Source organism: Panthera tigris, chromosome C1 (assembly GCF_018350195.1).
Source record: "Panthera tigris isolate Pti1 chromosome C1, P.tigris_Pti1_mat1.1, whole genome shotgun sequence".
NCBI classification, from domain to species: Eukaryota; Metazoa; Chordata; class Mammalia; order Carnivora; family Felidae; genus Panthera; species Panthera tigris.
In genome coordinates, this window is record NC_056667.1 from 41,361,513 (window position 1) to 41,380,703 (window position 19,191).

Here is a 19,191-nt window from a genome sequence, read left to right on the forward strand (position 1 = left end):
AAATAGTTCCTTAATTAAACACACTACAAATTATCTAGTATGAGTGTGCTATATGTTTTCTGCCAGGACTCTAACTGATATAGAAAGAAACAAGCAGTAATAATGATAGCTAACATTAATTATGTTCCAGACATTCTCCTACTAAACAGTCTGCATACATTAGCTTATTTAATGCTCACAGCAACTCTATGAGGAATCTCTCCTTTACAAATATGTATTTGAGGTATAGAGAAATTAAATAATTTCCCAAAGTCCCAGAGCTAGTAAGGAGCTAAACCAGAATTTAGATACACACAGTCTGTTTCCAAAGTCTGTGTTATTAACCACTATACTCCTTTGATGAGGTAAGAGTTGATTGTAAGTTGAAGCAATAGCAGTAGAATGGAGAGAAATCAAAAGGTTTAGGGGATATTATTGCTAATCTCAGCATAATTTGGAAGATGAATTGGGATCAGGAGGCAATATAAATGCATTGGTTTAAGAATGAAATGAACCTTGGGGCGCCTGGGTGGCGCAGTCGGTTAAGCGTCCGACTTCAGCCAGGTCACGGTCTTGCGATCCGTGAGTTTGAGCCCCGCGTCGGGCTCTGGGCTGATGGCTCAGAGCCTGGAGCCTGTTTCCGATTCTGTGTCTCCCTCTCTCTGCCCCTCCCCCGTTCATGCTCTGTCTGTCTCTCTCTGTCCCAAAAATAAATAAAAAACGTTGAAAAAAAAAAAAAAAAGAATGAAATGAACCTTTATTTATAATTTGGAGTTTACTACCTGGGTGATCTTGAGTGAGTCACTTTATCTTTCTGGGTATTAGTTTCTTAATACCTATAATACCAATAATACCTATTCCATGGAGTGGGGCTCTAAGAATTAAACAAAGTATTGGAAGTCCTAGCCAGAACAATTAGACAAGAAAAAGAAAGAAAAGGCATCCAAAGCAAAAAGATAGAAGTAAAACTATCTTTATTTGCAGATGTCTTCATTTGCAGAGAAACAAAAGGCATCCAAATCAAAAAGGAAGAAGTAAAACTGTCTCTATTTGCAGATGTCTTCATTTGCAGAGAGAGAGAAAATGAGAGAAAGAGAGACTCCATCAAAAAACTGTGAGACAAATTAAAGCTACAGGACCCAAAATCAATACACAAAAATGAGTTGCACTTCTAAACACTAATAATGAGCTATCAGAAAGAGAAATCAAGAAAACAATCCCATTTATAATCACATCAAAAAGAATAAGATACTTAAAAATAAATTTAACTGAGATAGTGAAAGACCTAATACACTGAAAATTATCACAAGTTGATAAAAAAAAAAAAAAGGAAGAAGACACAAATAAATGGAAAGATATTTTGTGCTCATGGATTAGAAGAATTAATATTATTAAAATGTTCCTATGACCCAAAGCAATTTACAAATTCAGGGGGTTTCTTATCAAAATTCCAATGGCATTTTTCACAAAAATAGAACAAATAATCCTAAAATTTGGATGGCACCACAGGAGACCCTAAATAGTCAAAGCAATCTTGAGAAAGAACAAACCTGATAACATAACACTTTCTGATTTCAAACTATATTACACAGAGATAGCAATTAAAACAGTATGATATTGACATTAAAAAAAAAAAAAGATACATAAAGAGGCACCAGAGTGGCTCAGGTGGTTAAGCGTCTGACTCTTGATCTCAACTCAGATCATGATCTCAGGGTGGTGAGCTTGGACCTACATTTGGCTCTGTGCTTGGCATGAAGCCTACTTAAATTAAAAAATAAAAATAAAAAAGACACATAGATCAATGGAACAGAATAAAGAGTTCAGAAATAAACTCACATATATATGGTCAATTAATTTATAAAAGAGCCAAGAATATACAATGGGGAAAGGATAATCTCTTTTTTTTTAGTTTTTTATTTTTTATTTTTTTTATTTTTTTTTTAGTTTTTTATTTTTTATTTTTTATTATTTTTTTATAATCTCTTCAATAAATGGTGTTGGGAAAACTAGACAGCCGGACAGCCATATGCAAAAGAATAAAACTGGACCCTATCTTACACCATCCACAAAAAACAATTGAAAATGAATTAAAGACTTGAATGTAAAACCTGAAACTATAAAACTCCTAGAAGAAAATATAGGGGGTAAGCTCCTTGACATTGGTGTTGGCAATAATTTTTTGGATTTGACACCAAAAGCAAAGGCAGCAAAAGCAAAAATAAACAAATGGGACTACAAGAAACTAAAAGGCTTTTGCACAGCAAACGAAATCATCAACAAAATGAAAAGGCAACCTATGCAATGAGAGAAAATATTTGCAAATCATATATCTGATAATGGGTTAATATCCAAAATATATCAAGAACTCATACAACTTAATAGCATCAAATAAACAAATAATTCAATTTAAAAATGGGCACGGGACCTGAATAGACATTTTTCTGAAGAAGACATATATATAGCCAACAGTTATGTGGAAAGATGCCCAAATCACTAATCATCCAGGAAATGCAAATCAAAACTACAATGAGATATCACCTCACACCTGTTAGAATGGCTAGTATCCAAAACAAACAAGCAAACAAGAAATGAGAAGTGTTGGTGAGAATGTGGAGAAAAGGGAATCCTTTTGCACTGTTGGTGAGAATGTAAATTGGTGTAGCCGCTATGGAAAACAGTATGGAGGGTCCTCAAAAAATTACACATAGAAATGATGATTCAGCAACTCCACTTCTGGATATTAATCTGATGGAAATGACAACACTAACTTGAAAAGATATCTGCACCCTTACATTCACTGCAGCATTATTTACAATAGCCAAGATGTGGAAACGATCTAAGTGTCCACTGATGGATGAAGAAATAAAGAAAATGTGGTATACATACACACAGACACACAGTGGAACATTATTCAACCATAAAAAAGAAAGAAATCCTGCTATTTGCAACAACATGGTTGGACCTTTCTTTCCTTTGGTTATCCACAGTACTTTGGTTATCTATGGCATCTTTATGGCATGTGTCTGCTGTTAGGTTTAGTGGTTCATATGTCTTTCTCCCATATGAGGCTCCATTAGTCAGGAACAGAGTTGTAGAACCCTGATTCATATCCTTAGCTTTAGTTACTACCATAATTTGTAGCCTATAGTAAGTGCTCAGTAATACTTATTGGATGAATAAATAACAATACTCCCAGGAAATTATTTCCTGAGTTTTATCTCAATTTGACTTTCCTGCTATAATGAAGATGAGAAAATTACTCTGCTACTTTATTACTTTTCTTATTTATTGACACACTGGGTGCTTAGTAAATATCTATTAAATAAATGAACTAACATCAAGCAATTACAGTAAACTGGCAGCCTAGCACAGCAGAGGTGGTGGAGTCAGATTAGCTGGATTCAAATCAAGGCTCTAATGCTGTGAGATACTGAGCAAGTTACATATTCTCAATGAGCCTCAATTTCCTCATGTGTAATGGAGGATAATAGAACTTATCTCATGGGCATAAAAGAATTGTGAGAGCTAAATGAGATAATGCTGGCTGCTCATAGTAAGGGGTTAACAAATGTTATCCACATAGTGCCAAGTGCTGAGGGTAGGGAGATAGCTTAGAGCCACCATCTTTTTTTTTTTTTTTTTTTTTTTTTTTTTTTTTAAAGTCAGTATGTGAAGCCTAGTATACAGTATACAGGGCATCACTCTGAGTAAAGCCTCCTCAACGCTAACTAAATAAGTAAGTCTCAAACTTTAGAGGACTTAAGAAATAACTAGGGAGATAGTTTAAATATCAGAAATGCAGATTCCTAGGCCCACGTTTTGAGGAACGCTGCCCTAGGTCCTGAGCAGATCAACTTGATAACTGAAATTGGCTTGATATTGCTACCATGTCCTCGACCGGGGACTGAACTTTTCTTGCTTCTGCAGAATTGATCCACGTTAGCTCTAAATTTCAGTCTCTCATGATCTGCTATACAGCCAATGTATAACATTGTCTGCTCCTGCCAGACGTTTCCTCAATGATTACTGCCCCCAGCATCATGCTAATTTCCATCTCCTTACTTCTGCTAGTTCTTCAGTCTGAAATGATTTCTTTTCAGCCTTTTCTATTCAAATTTTCCTGTTCACCAAGATTTGGCTCAAACTACTCCTGCTCCTGGCCCCATCACATGCACCTCCTCAGCAGTTCTTCTTGGGTATCTTACTTGTACCTCTTTCTCCTTTATTCCTTGCCTGTCCACCTGTGCTTCCTACAAGCACTGCTTTAAGATTAAATGGAATGATTTCTGTGAAAAATAAGGTCTTTCCAAGTTTATTTTCCAGAAGGGTATTCATCTTATATTAGTGAACCAAGAGGGTTGAGGTCACAAAACTCATAACTGATTCCAAAGCTGCATGATGTTGTCAGCATCTGGTCTCCATGAAACTAAGGAGCCTATGTGATACTTACACTAAAAACTAATATAATAATCTAAGTTTTTTTTTTAACTCAGAATTTCTGTTAAAGAATAAGAAAAGTATGGTGGTAGACAAAGGGGACTACCCTAGGTCCTGAAAGTCAAACCTGGACTTTATCACCAACATCTTTGAAACCCCCTGCAGTACCTAGCAGAATATTTTGTACCCAGTAGGTACTCAAAATGTTTATAATGAAATCATGGCCTGCTGATCCAAGTTCTTGATTTTGTTGCCCCACTGGATAAACACTAAGGCCTGGGGAGTATGATTTACTTATGTGATCAATTGTTTAAATATGAGATGAAAGAGAAAGTATAAAGGTATGGCCCTATTATGTACTAAATTGTGTCCATCCAAAATTCATATGTTAAAGCCTTAACTCCCAGTGTGACTGTATTTAGAGATAGGGCCTTTCAGGAGGGAGTTAAAGTTAAATGAGGTCATAAGGGTGGGGCCCTAATCCAATATGACTGATATCCTAATGCAGAAAGATGGACTCCAAGGGATATATGTAACAGAGAAAAGGCCACGTGAGGACATAATGAGAAATTGGCCATCTGAAAGCCACAGAGAGAGGCCTCAAGGAAAACTAAACATGCTAACATTTGATCTTGGACTTATAGCCTGTAGAAAATAAGAAGATAAATTTCTGTTTAAGCCACCCAGTTTGTTCTAGTTTGTTATAGCAGCCCTAGCAGACTAAAGTACTTTATTCTACTTTTTAAAATTTTTTAAATATTTATTTACTTTTGAGAGAGAATCAAAGACAGAGTGCCAGTGGGGGAGGGGCAGAGAGAGAAGGAGACACAGAATCTGAAGCAGGCTCCAGGCTCTGAGCTGTCAGCACAGAGCCCAATGAGGGGCTTGAACTCAGGGACCGCGAGGTCATGACTTGAGCCGAAGTTGGACACTTACCCGACTGAGCCACCCAGGCGTCCCAGACATTATTCTACTTTCTAATGAGAGCAGAATTTCCCCAAAGTGTGTTCAGTAGAACTTCAGCAGAGTATTAATGGAGGTCTAGAAAAGAGATTATTCAGTAGTCAAATAAACTTGAGAAACATAGGGTTGAACAAATTAAAGCTGATTCTCAGGATCTTTAACTTGCTAACATATTCTGATTCTCCAAGAGGACAAAATAGTATGTAGCATTTCCAAACTTGCCTGACCATAGAAACACCTTCTTTTTTTGAGGAGGGAGGGGGCAGATAGCAGTCTTACAAAACCAGTATTTTGTGGGAAACAATTTGGAAAATACGTATTTATGGTTTTGGGGAACCTGGCTGGCTCAGTCTAGGGAGCATGCAACTCTTGATCTCACGGTTGTGAGTTTGAGCCACACACTGAGTATAGAAATTACTTAAAAATAAAATCTTTAAAAAAAAAAAAAAGAAAGAAAAGGAAAAGAAAATACTTATTTTAGTTTTGTTTTTCTTATCCTGATCAGCCTGTTCTTAACTGTCCCACTACCACCATTAGGATCTAGACAGATATTCAATAACCTTGGAGAAGGGAGTATGGGTCTGTTTCAAATGAATTATTCCCAGAATGGGGAATGACCCTCCATGGAAGTCTGCCAAGTTTGTTCCTTTAATGACCAACCCAGAGTAAGAAGTGCTAATGACCAAACCCAAAGGAAGAATAGTTAAAAGAGAAGGGCTAAAATCGAACCTGATTTTCTATAAGGAAGTCAAACTGCACTGGCAACCAAGACCTTTGTAAATACTTCTTGTTTTTTATTCTTTTTGTATTTCCCTAAAATCGTTGGTAATAAAATCCTTTACCAAAAAAGTGCAAAAAACAAAAAAAAACCCCTCTTTGATCTTGCAGTCTGAAAAAGAAGAAAGATGAAGAGAGAGTGTATCTAATTCTGTAGTCGGATTGAGAAAAGGATGAGGTGGCGGGGTGACAGAATATTCCAAACACAGAGTGTGCGGTGGTAACCACCAAGAAGAGAGAAAAGGAAACAGCATCTGTGGTGCTTGTAGCAAGGAAGGCAGAATAAATGAAGCTCTCTCTGGCTTGTGCAATGGGATTTAGAGGTGTTTTTTTTTTTAAGTTTATTTATTTATTTTGAGAAAGGGAGAAGAGAATCGCAAGCAGGCCCTGTGGTGTCAGCGTAGAGCCAGATGCAGGGCTTGAACTCACAAATGGTGAAATCATGACATGAGCCAAAACCAAGAGTTGGTTGCTTAACTGACTAAGCCACCCAGGTGTCCTGGGATTTAGAGTTAAAAAAAAAAGGGTGAGTGAAGATTTCTTGACTCTATCATGGATGAGGGTATCCTGGGCCAAAGTTAGATGTCCATTGGGCCAGTATTTAACACATATTTATTTAGTACTTAATGTCTCAATACCATTCTAGCAAAGAAACAAGACAAAAATGCCCTCCCAATCTTTCATCCTAGTGAGAGTTTATTATATTTTATTTTTGTTATAAGATATATCATACATACAAAAGTTATCTACAACATATGGGATCATATTAAAGAATAATCGTAAAACAAATACACATCTACAAACTGCCAAATTTAAGAAATAGAATACTACCAGTACATAATGAGTTCCTCATCTGGCTTTTTATATCACGTTTCCCTCCTGCAACACACACAGAGTAATTACTATCCTGAATTTTGTGTTAATAATTTCTTTGCTTTTCTTTATAAGTTTTTTCACACCATCTGTTCATCCCTAAACATGATTGTATCAGTCAGGGTCCTGGCAGAAAACATATGACACACTCAAATTAGGATATAAGGAGGCAGGATATTGTAAGAATATAGGATATTGTAGGAATACTATAGGATACTATCTGGAAGCTAGTAACAGTGCTCTTTACCACCACAGGATTGAAGGGGGAGAGGAGAGAGTAGCTACCAAAAGTAAAAAATGGTGGGCTGTGTGAAAAGGGTCACTTGATAGGAGTTGCGACCTTGAGAGGAGAGAATCCAACCAGCTCACACAACCCACAGTGAGAGTACCAGAGAAGAAATACCCAGTGTCACTCTCCTCCAGTTCTCCAATCCTTTGCTGGTGCCTACCATCAGCCAAACCTAACCATAAGGCAGGAGTCAAAGAGCCCTTTGATCCAGTCTGTGCAACTTAGCCTCCTGGAAATAGAAGTGTGGAGAGTGAATCTGGAGGGGCAAAGTGAAGATACCCTAAGTATGTTGCTTATTTTGCCTTTTTAAGCTTACATAAATGGAGTCATACAGTATGTATTCTTCTGTGACTTGCCCTTTCTGTTTATACATTAGAGAGTTCACGTGTGTAGATGTAGTTCATTCATATTCAGTTCTGTGTGGTATCCCATCGTATAAATCAACTACAATATATTTATCCATTCTACAGATGATGGGCATTTGAATTGTTTCCAGCTTCTCGTTTTCACAAACAATGTGGCTGTGGATATTCCTATGTGTATCTCTTGGTGTGCAAATGCAAGAATATATATATGTATATGGAATTACTGGGTAATAGGATGTGTGCAAGTTAAACTTTGATAATACCAAACTATTTTCCAAAGTCACAGTAATTGACACTCCAACTAGCATTAAATGAAGGTTCCTGTCACTCGACCATCTCACCAATACTATTACTACCAGACTTGCTAATTTTTATCAGTCTGATAGGTGGGAAATAGTATCTTATCGTGGTTCTAATTTACATTTCCTTGTTTCTAACAAACGAACATCTTTTTACATGCTTACATGCCATATATATGATTATTTTTCTTTTGCTCCTTTGTCAGTTGTATGTGTTATAAATATCATCTCTCCATTAGTGCCTTATTTTTTCACTTTGTTTTTTCATATTGTATTTTTCAGTGCACAGAAGTTGTTAATTTTAACATAATTGAATTTATACTTTTTTCCCTTCATATAAAATCTTTGGTTCCCCTTTAAGAAATCCTTCTCTACCCTGAGGTCATAAAAATATTTCCTATTCTCTCTTCTAAAAGGTCCATCGTTTTACATTATACTATAAGTTTTAAGTCTTTCAGAGTTAAGTCTTTTTTTTGAGAGAGAGAGAGAGAGGAACAGAGAGAGAGAGAGAGAGTCAAAAGCAGGCCAGGCCTAGTCCAAAGCCCAAGTGGGGCTCCCTGAGGCAAAATCAAGAGTTGGACACTTAACCAGATGAGCCAACCTAGGTGCCCCCATAGATAAGTGTGGAACTGATACTTGTGTATGGTTTAAGACAGGCGTCTGATTTAATTTTTTCCATACAGATAACCAATTATTGAATAGTCCATTTCTTTCCAACTGGCTGCAAATGCTTTCTGTGATAACATTTTTACTTCAATATATGTATTAGTTTTTTTTCCTGGATTATCTATATATTCTGCTAGCCTGACACAGTGCCTGAGAGTCTGTATATTCTTGACACAGTGCCTGAGAGTCTATATTCTTAGGAACTTCAGCTCCTGAAGTCTTACTTGGTATTAGCTCCTCTGGAGAAATTATATATTAAGCCAAGATTTTTCAGATTATCTCAACAGGAGAATAGTTTATTAGTATCTATCAGGATCTGAGAGTGTGGTCACTTTAATGTTGGAGTAAGACAGACCAGGATCTAAGGCAACATGAAGACCCTGGTTACCTGAAATGTGCCCTTTGCAAAGGGGAGCAAATGAAGGAAGATACAGAGGGGTGAGCCTGATCCTAGTAGCTAAGGAATATTTATGCAGATCTAATCTGCCAGGATGAGCAAGTTTATGGAGCAGAAGTATTTCTAGAACCATATTTTCAATATATGTAAAGAAATCTGCTTATGTGAATATATATATATATATATATATATATATATATATATATATATAATGTTTTATATAGATAGATGTTGAAAAATAGCTACTCATATTTTTAGAGCTGTTCTTTTAAAGTCAGTTAATTGAGTCATGCATAGATAACCCAAGTATTTAATTTAGACAATTATCAGTTGATTCACAGGCATCCTCTATATCCACCCTGACAGACAAGAAGACATCATTAAGGAAAGCATAGAGGCTTCCCTTTCAATAGGCAAAATTGTGATCCAGGCAGTTCTTGCAAAAGCTGGAACCTTGGAAACACAGCTCCCCATAGGTGGCTGGTAGTGGACTCTGGATATTACAGCCCACTTATCCTCAAAGAAAAACAGGGGGAAAGGGTTCTCTAACTTAAGCAGACCATAGAAATATTAGGAAAGGATTTAAATAAGACCTTTGGCCATGAAGGGCTTTAAACTTGTGACCACCTGAACAAACATTTCCTTTGTCTGCCCCCTCCAGAACTAGCTTGGCTGTGATTTCTCCATGCTCTCAACACCCTTCCAAAATACCGCCACCACCACCCACCCTTCAGCTGAAAATCTAAGATATCAGCAACTGCCTTGTCCAGGAATCATCCCATCTGTTCAGAATGAGCATCCAATTCCCTTCATTTAGCAAATGGCCATTGGATACCCTTAACGTACTGGCACCTGTGGGAATCAGGGGATTGAGAGAGAAATAAAACCCTCTTCCCTGACCTCCAGGAGCTCACTCTTTAGTGGTGACAAAGAGAAACTGGCTGAGCACCAGAACAAGTTTATTTCTTAACGAATGCCCCAGTAGTGTTCCATAAAGCACAGATGGAACTGCCAAAGCCAGAGGTGTCTGAAACATAAGCGGTTGAGAGAAATCCTTTCCTCTGCTTCTGTCATCACTGAAGGTGTTGCTTTGGGTTTATCCCGTGTGATGTGATGGGAGCTGGGTCTCCAGCATCTCCACCTGTGCTTGCCACTAGTATGAATTCCTGACCAGGCTTCAGAAGCTCTTCAGGATGTAAAGGAAGACAACCCCCATCCCAGTGTTACAGTCAGTCAAGAATTACCTTGCTCCTTACTACTTTATAAATAGACCCTTGTAGCCATTTCCCTGGCACAAGCCTGCCCACAGGAGGACAAATTAGACACAAATTTCAGTATCACTGCCTCACAGACCCTAAACTACTATTCTCTTTCAATACTGTCTTGATTTTTGAGTCAGACCAGTGGCTCTATCTCTTTCCATTATCTTGGTGATTTTTTTCATTCAAAAAGGATTTATATTAGGAGACAACATAGTATTGTGGTTAAGAGCAAGGACTCTGGGGTTTCAATCCCTGCTCTGCATTACTAATGGTGTGGCTTTAGGAAAATTAAATATCCTCTCTATCTACTCATCTATAAAATGGGGATGACAATAGTATCTACTTATAAGGATATTAATGAAACCTATCTAGGGGCAGGTTTACCTGGCTGGCTCTATTGGTGGAGCATGAGACTTTCACCTCGGGGTTGTTAAGTTCAAGCCCCACGTTGGGTGTAGAGATTACTCAAATATAAAATCTTGGCACGCCTGGGTGGCTCAGTGGGTTAAGAGTCCAACTCTTGGTTTTGGCTCAGGTCATGATCTCCTGGTTTCAAGAGTTCAAGCCCCGCATCTGGCTCTGCACTGGCAGGATGTAGCCTGCTTGAGATTCTCTCTCCCTCTCTCTGCCCCTCCCCCACTCATGCTGTCTCTCTCAAAATAAACTTAATTAAAATTTTTTTAATTAAAAAAATAAAATAAAATCTTAAAAAAAGAAACTATCTAATAAAGTTGTGAAGATTAACTTGATGTATATGGAAAGGGCTTAGAATAGAGTAAGCACAATATAAGTGCTAGCTAGTATTGACTATCACCTATGTGTCAGGTTCCAAAGTAAGCTCTCATATTAATGCCTTTAATCCTCACAATAACCCTATGAGGTTGGTACATTTTACAAATTAGAGGTTTATAACAGAGGTTTTAAGTAAAATAGAAGTAAAGTAACTTGCCAAAGGCTCTGAGGCTACAACAGTGAACACAACAGGCAAGATCCCTGCTATCATGAAACTTTCATTAAACAAATAAAATAATTTCATCATGATTAATGCAATGAAGAAAATATAACAAGAAGAAGGGGTATGATAGAGTTGGGGTATACTTCTCTGAGCAATGACATCCCAGGGATTCATTGCCCTTCCCTGTCACTGGCCTGTGTTCAAACCACCCTGGTTTACCTCACATTTCACATTTCAAGAACTCTGAATCTTGTTAATGAAACTATTGGAGTCTCATTTCCTTTGTGTAAGTATGTCTCCAGACCCCTTATGCACATTTGCCTACTGCTTGCCTGGTTTATTTCACAGAAAAATATGCTTATTTCACAGAAACATGTGACAATCAACTCCCACAAGTAACTGGGAAGTTACAGTAGATTTATGGCAAAGGAAAACAAAGGGGGGTGTGGTTTCCTAGAGGAGGTACCTAACTCAGCTTGGGAGCCAGGAGTAAAGACAGCAGCATATGCAGAGGCTCAGATCTAAAGTGTGCCCCCATCCTCTTCTCAAACCAGGGATAGATGGCCTCTCATTTTATTGTCAGGCCTCACTCTCTCTATGAATTACTGCCATTTGAAAATAATTTATTCTCTGTGTGCAAGTGAAGGTAACAGACACTTCCAGGATACTCTTAGGTAGTAATACCCATGAGGAGGCCCATATATTTCTGCTGGGGTCCCTTAAGTACCTGAGTTGTCCATGTCTTCTACCAGAACAGGGGTGAAGGAAAACCTTTTTCTCAGGGTTGCTGCTAGCTCACATAGCACCTGTATTAGTTTCCCAAGGATGCTGTAACAAAGTACCACAAGCTGGGGGGCTTAAAACAGTAGAAATGTATTCTCTTTTATGGCTCTGGAAGCTGGAAGTCCAAAATCAAGGTGTTGGGAGCATTGGTTTCATCTGAAGGCTTTGAGGCAGAATCTGTGTTGTGCTTCTCTCCTAAGCTTCTGGTGGCTGCCTGCAAAATCCTCAGTTAGTCCTTGCTGTCCTCCATGGCAGGGAGGACCCTATTGAGTCATATATATTGACTCTGACTGCTCTGCACTCAGCTGGCTGCCTCAAGTCTGCACCCCCATCTCTGCCCACTTTATTCCTTCCATTCCCATATCCTGGGGGTAGAACCCATTTTTTGTTCTCCTCTGTCCAGTCTTTTTTGATGTCTTTTGTGCAGTGATCTGATTCTGTATCTCCTGTGAATAGCTGGTATGTTTGCCTCCCTTCTTTTCTCTTCTAGAAAAAGCACCTTAATTTTCTTTTGGAGCAACCATTCCTTTCCCACTTTCAGTTCGTCTTGTTTGAGTAGTACTGACTCCTGTCTCCAACTCCACAGATGGAGTTGGACAAGATCTAGGCTTAGCCAATCAGAACATCTCTCTTCCTGGCATAATTGATCCCAGGACGTTTGCCAAAACTATTAAAGCAAAGACTCTCTGTCTGGATGGCTATATTGGTAGGGTAAGCCTGGAGCTGACTGAGAATGAAGCCAACCCAGAGAATCCTGATAAAATAATTTAATCACCCAGTTCCAGATGGGCCTGAAGCTAAATATACCACTGGACTTTATAGCAACACGAGCTAACAAATTCCCCTCCCACCATGACCTCTTTTTTTCCCTTGTGATTATTTAAAATTCGGATATGTTACTTATAATCAAAAGAATCTTGACTGAATGCAGCATCTGACACTTCTGTCACCCCTGCTCTGCATTTCCACAGCTCTGCATCCTCTCTGGCCCACCAGCGTGTCCATGTCTGAGTCCTGACAGATGAGTAGGAGCTAACCAGGCTGAAGAAAGGGAAAGGGTTCCCCTACCACACTGTAGTGTGAATGGGTGAAGAACTGGACTGAATTTGCTGTCTTGTTAGACTAGCTTTGGGGGTTGGCAGGTAGGGAGTGGGTTCTGCTGCTTTCAGAAGCCGTCAATTCTGTCTGCAGTTTGTTTCATTTTCTTGTGGGCTCACCACTTTCTCTCCAGCTCAGTAGCTTTGCTTCCACATGCTGTCCAGCAGTATAGCCTAAACCTTTGTTGGGGTGCACACTGCTCCTTGTGATTCTCTGCATCCTCTACATCAGCCAGTATAGAGCCAGGACTCACAGGGTCTCCAGAAGTACAAGCTGATTGGGTGTCCTTGACCTCTTGCAGTGCCAGTCCTTCCACCTTGAAACCTTCCCCGACAGTTATAGCCCATCCTGATTTCCCCCTATCCTGAGTTCATCAAGAACCACTAACTTGTGGCTTTCATTGCATTGGTGTTGGACCTGTTTTCCCAGTTCCATTCTAAGATCTTAGAAGTCTACCCCCGAAGTTCTTAGCACAAACCCAGGGAAGAGTCACTCCATAAATGATGTATAGTTCAGATGAGCTTTAATGTACATACCACCACTGCCATTACAATAAGGATAGGAGATATATTAAAATAAGCCAGTTTGTATCAATAAAACATATCAACACAGAACAGGGAGGCAGCACAGATATTTGCAAATGGGATCTTCCTTTTTGTTACTGTGTATACATATGTGTGTGTGTGTGTGTCTTCACATTTGTACAAACTCACAATACCACCTAACATTTCATATATTTCATATACCACTGAGAATAGATGTCAGTATACAGAACATAGGAAGAATAAAAAAACATGAAAGCATCTGCTTAGCTAGAATCTTACAGGGAGAGTTATGAGTTATTATTCCTTTTTCTGCTCAGTCCTATAGAAGGAAAACTCCAATTTTTGCTAATTGCTCCTCCTGAGGAATTCTGCTCAGCCTATTATGGCACATCTCCTAGGCTGGCATGAGACCAGCCCAGTCCCTGGTTGAATAAATTAGAAAGAGCAACTGGGGGAGTTGAAGCTGGTGTGCAAATTAAGTAAGATGACATTTCTCTGTGTGACTGCCAAGACCATCAGTGTCTCACCCCACGATATGAGGAATGCCTCTGCTCTAAACTTTCATTGTATTGAGGGTGGTGTGTCCTCTCCTTCCTTCTCTCCTACAAGCAGAGAGGAAGCCAGTTGTACATACATTGATGAAAATAGGCAGGATTCAGGATCAGTACTGCCTACTCCTTGGGGCAGACTCTACCTTGTTCTGAGACCAACTCCTAAGCCATTTGCTGCCGTCTTTATGTAGTCTTGAGCAGGTTGTTTCACTGATGCAGGCCTCAGTTTTCCTTATCTGAGTACTGGGAATAATAAAACCCACACCACAGGGTGTGTCAAAGACCATTGAAGCTTCAACGAGAAAGTGCTTTGAGAACTGTAAAGTGCTGAACACACAATCGATGATTTCTGTTATAATATACTAATCATAGTAAAATGGACTCTACTGTCTGCCCCTCCTGGGCCCCAACCCCATCCACAGGTCACTGCTCTGTTCATCTAATCTCAGCATGCACTGGCTGATTCTCTTTGACCGATGTTAGCATCTGGAAGTTTCTCTGTGGCCAACTAAACCTCTAGGTGTAAGGCATGTTGACCCTGATATTTCTGTGTGAGGTTAGTTTCCTGGGACCAAAATGTGGGGGGAAAGGGGGAAGTTGGTAGAGGTGGAAGGGACGCTTGGAAATGACTCTGGAAGGGGTAGGCTCAGTTTTATTCTGGGATGAATGCTGCTTACTCCCACCCCCTTGCAGTGAGTGGCTCTGTCTTATATGTCCACAACATTTCACAGTTTCTAAAATGCACTTTTGACTCTCACAACTATTTTGTAAAATAGGCAAGATTATTAATCTCATTTTATAGATGAAAATATGTTTGTCCAAGGTTACACAGCTAGTATGTTGCTGTGCTCAAATCCAGGTCTTTCAGAATCCTGGTTTTCTGAGTGCTGGGGGACTTTTTATTTTTTGTCTTTAAGTAAACTCTATCCCCAATGTGGAGCTCAAACTCATGACCCCAAGATCAAGAGTCACATGCTTTACTGACTGAGCCAGCCAGGTAATCCTCGGTGGGACATCTTTTGACAAAGGCTCCAGAAAACACTGCCTGATTGGAATGACCTTGTGTAGTACAGCAGTCAACACTACCTGCTCAGCACCTACTATGAATGTCAGGCACTGCACTAAGGGCTTTACACTCATTCTTACATTTAATCCTCTCAACAACGTCTTGTAGTAGATATTCTTCCATTTACATATGAAGTAATTGAGGTTCCAAGAGTAATTTTCTTAAAGTCACAAACTATTTAGTGTTGAAGATCCAAGGATTGAACCCAGAACTGTTGGAGTACAAATCATGAGCTCCTAACCACTTCACCATGCTACTTTCTCAGTCCTCATTCTGGAACTTGACATTTGGAGGGACTGGAAGATAGATGCAGATCTCTTAGCCCTTTAGTTTACAGGCTTCCTGCTGTATGACAGAAATTGTCCTCAGAAAGATCTTACTCAGCTCAGCCTGGCACAGATTTGGTGCTTGATAAATTAATTCCCCCTTGAAGTGGAATGCATTTCTGGCTCTTAAATACGGCTGCCTGGTGTCACTTCTCAAACACATATGTCTGCACTCCATTCTCAAATTTCATCAGAGATTCTTGTTGTTCCTCTTCCTCTTGTTAGACTTTAGGAACCCCTAGCCTCGGACAGGTAGGCATGGACCATCCAGATGTATTTAATTGCTAAGATGCTTTCTGGAAGCTTCAGAAGCCAAAGCCACAAGCCTAGTTGAGTGATGGCGGGGGGGTGGGGGGTGGAGGGGTGGTCACACAGCCTTGGCTGTTTTCATTGTACCCAAGAAGAAAGAAGGCTTTCATAATGAAAGGATTCCCACCAAAATCCTGTTTGCCACTTGCAGTTCTGACAGAAAAATGTGCCTAAAATCACAGAGCATTAGAGTGCCAAGAGGGCCTACAGAAATCATCTGCTCTAAACTCATGAAGCCTGGAAATAGAGAGTGACTTAATCAAGGTTGCGCAGCCTACTGGCTTTATCCTGGTCCATTGGCAAAAACCAGGAAGAGATGCATCAGAATCTGAAGGGAGCTGGGAATCCTAATCACACCCCTCAGGGACTTGCTGACATTTTCTTTGCCAGACATTAGTATTTCTATGGCATGATTTTGTACCAAGCAAAAGAAACTCTTACTCAAGTCTCCCAGAGATTTCCTATTTGGGTATTTGCTATTTGGCCACTTCAAAATGATAGAAGGAAGCAGACAAAACAGATATCACACAACTCAGTCCAGTCAATGGTATTCTGTCCAGATGGTAGGTGTCACTGAGTTGGCAGACATAGGAACAGATGTGGAGAAAGAGCAGCAGCAGCATTCACTGTTTTGTCTAGCTTCTGCCCCTGGGAAGCCAGACTCTGCGCGGACAGTGACCTAACCATAGGAAACTCTGTGCTGTCATCAGTGTTTGTGGAGAACTACTTCTCACCATGAGAAATCCCTCTTCCTCTTACATTCAGATACATGAAGAGACAATGGGGCAGAAAGTAGGTTTTAGTTTGAGATTATACAAAGTCTTCATCAGAAAGCCCACAGAAGTGCGATTTTTCTGAAAGACTCAGTGTTTAAAAATTAGAATTATTGCACTTGGAGCTGGAAGTATGCATAAAGGAGAAAACTGAGAACCAAAGAGAGGACAATGTATTTTTGGTTGTTAAGTGTTAAGAACCTAACTCCAATGAGCAAAACTAAATGGGGGCTTTATTAGAAACACATACTGAATTGTCTAATAGAATCAAAGGAAGATGTGACCTGCCAAACCTCAAGAAGCCAGAAGCATAGCTGGGAAGGCCCCAGGACACACTTTCTCATCTCATGCCTATGGTTCTGTCTGCATGATGGCCTCATTTTCTCCTGCCACAGACCGGCATTCTACACATGGGTTAAGGATCGGTCATTACAGTTTTAGAGCAAACATCTTCATAATATTTGTCAGAAAAAAATATTGGAATATTTGGAATAAAATAGCTCCAATTATTTCTTTTTAAATCCTAGGGAAGAATTCTGCTTGGCCTTGCTTGATCACATGCCCCCTTTACTGACAGTCTTCACTAGAATCACCTGGTTTGGATGAAGGAGCAGTATTACTACAAAAGAAGAGATTGCTTTTCCAGAAGAAATACTGGGGAGAAGTGATAGCTGGCTATTATGAGAAATGATTTACCAGGGATCCTGCAGTAAGTTAGGGCAGATTCAGGACTAGAAAGAGAATTGATAAAATAATTATTAATGGGGCACCTGGGTGGCTCAGTTGATTAAGCGTCTGACTTTGGGCCAGGTCATGATCTCATGGTTCGTGGGTTCAAGCCCCATGTCAGGCTCTGTGCTGACAGCTCAGAGCCTGGAACCTGCTTTGGATTCTGTATCTTCCTCTCTTTCTGACCCTCCCCCACTCACACACACTCTCTCTCTCTCTCTCAAAAATAAATATTTAAAAAATTAAAATAATTATTAATAATAATTGAAGTTTCTGGATTCTTTTTATGTGTGGTATTAAAATAAACCCCCATGCTTTGAGCTGTTCATTTATTTACATTTTTTAAATATTTGTGTTGTGTGGAGGATGGACTGTAGAGGAGCATGTGTGGACTAGGGAAACTGGTTAGAAGCTTTGTGGTAACTATCTAGGGGAAAAATGGCATGGACAAACATCATGGTAATGGAATTGGAGAAAAGTAGGCAGACTTGAGATATATTTTAGAGACAAAATCATAGGACTTGTTGCTGGCTGTGGACAGTAAGAAAAAGAAAAATAAGGAATTAAGAATATCAAGGTCTGTGAAGAGTGGGGTTGAAACAAATTTGGGGCAGAATTAAGAGTTCCAGTGTGGACATGTTGAGTTTGAGCTATGGAGATGTCTACTGGGCACTTACGTACACATGTCATTACCAAATACTTGGCATCTAAAGCTGCAGAACTAGATGAGGGCTTCAAGGAAGATAGTACAGCTACAGCAGGGGGCTCAACTATTATTTCTTTTTAAGATTTTGTTTTTATGTAATCTCTACACCCAGAATGGGGCTTGAACTTACAACCCCGAGATCAAGAGTTGCATGCTATACTAACTGAGCCAGCCAGGTGCCCCTCAACTGTTCTTCGAATAATCCTTTATGCATATAATGAATCCTTCTGCTGGGCTTCCAGCCAGGAATCTCAGATGGGAATCACAACCATTATTACCGTTAATCCCACAGAATGAGAAGCCAGATTCATCCTCCAGGGAGCAGCTAAGAAGTAATAAAATGAACAGTGAAATATGCTTCAAAACCCCATGCAGATGTGTTGTCATTCCTCCAGAGTAGACCCTTCGGACAACCAAACAAATGGTGAGATTGCCCTGCTGTAAACCATTTTGACATTTCTCTTTGGGGATAGCAGGTTTTAAGACCTAGGGAAATTTACCAGACTTGGTTTCATAAGACTTAGTGTTGCTTTCTTTGGTGGGTTGAAAAAATAGCCAAAGTATTTTGCAGCTCCTCCTATCAAGAGATGGCATCTCTTTCTCCACACCTTATACATGACTTGTATTAGTGGGACATTAGCGAACATGATACAGAGGCTTGAAAAGTACTTCTGCATTGGAGCTTGCCCTCTCATGCTGCTGGAAAAACTTCTGCCACCATGTGAACAAGCCTGGGCAGCTTCTGGAAGATGAAAACACATGCAGAGACATCAACCACCCTAGTCATGTCAGCTGGGACCCCAGGCATGTGAGTGAATTCATTCTAGGCCATCCAACCTCAGCAGGGAGAAACACCCAGCCAACCCATGGAATCATGAGAAATAATAAATGTTTGTTGTTTCAAGTCACTAAGTTTTGTAGTGGTTTGTTATGTCCCTCAGAAGACAATAATTAGCTCTGAACCAGGCAGTCTAAAGATATTTTGCAAGTACAGATATTCTTTCTCTCACCATTACTCTTTTGGAGGATTTGTTTGATCA

At 39.6% G+C, this 19,191-nt stretch overlaps 1 long non-coding RNA gene across 1 annotated transcript in view; it reads left to right on the plus strand.

Annotated features, from left to right (window-relative positions):
• Positions 1-19,054, plus strand: part of LOC122241343 — a 34,512-nt gene extending 15,458 nt beyond the window's left edge. The window contains exons 2-3 of the long non-coding RNA XR_006221424.1: positions 18,444-18,575; positions 18,723-19,054. This is a non-coding gene — a long non-coding RNA (uncharacterized LOC122241343). The remainder of the gene's footprint in view (positions 1-18,443; positions 18,576-18,722) is intronic.
• The last annotated feature ends 137 nt before the right edge of the window (positions 19,055-19,191 follow it).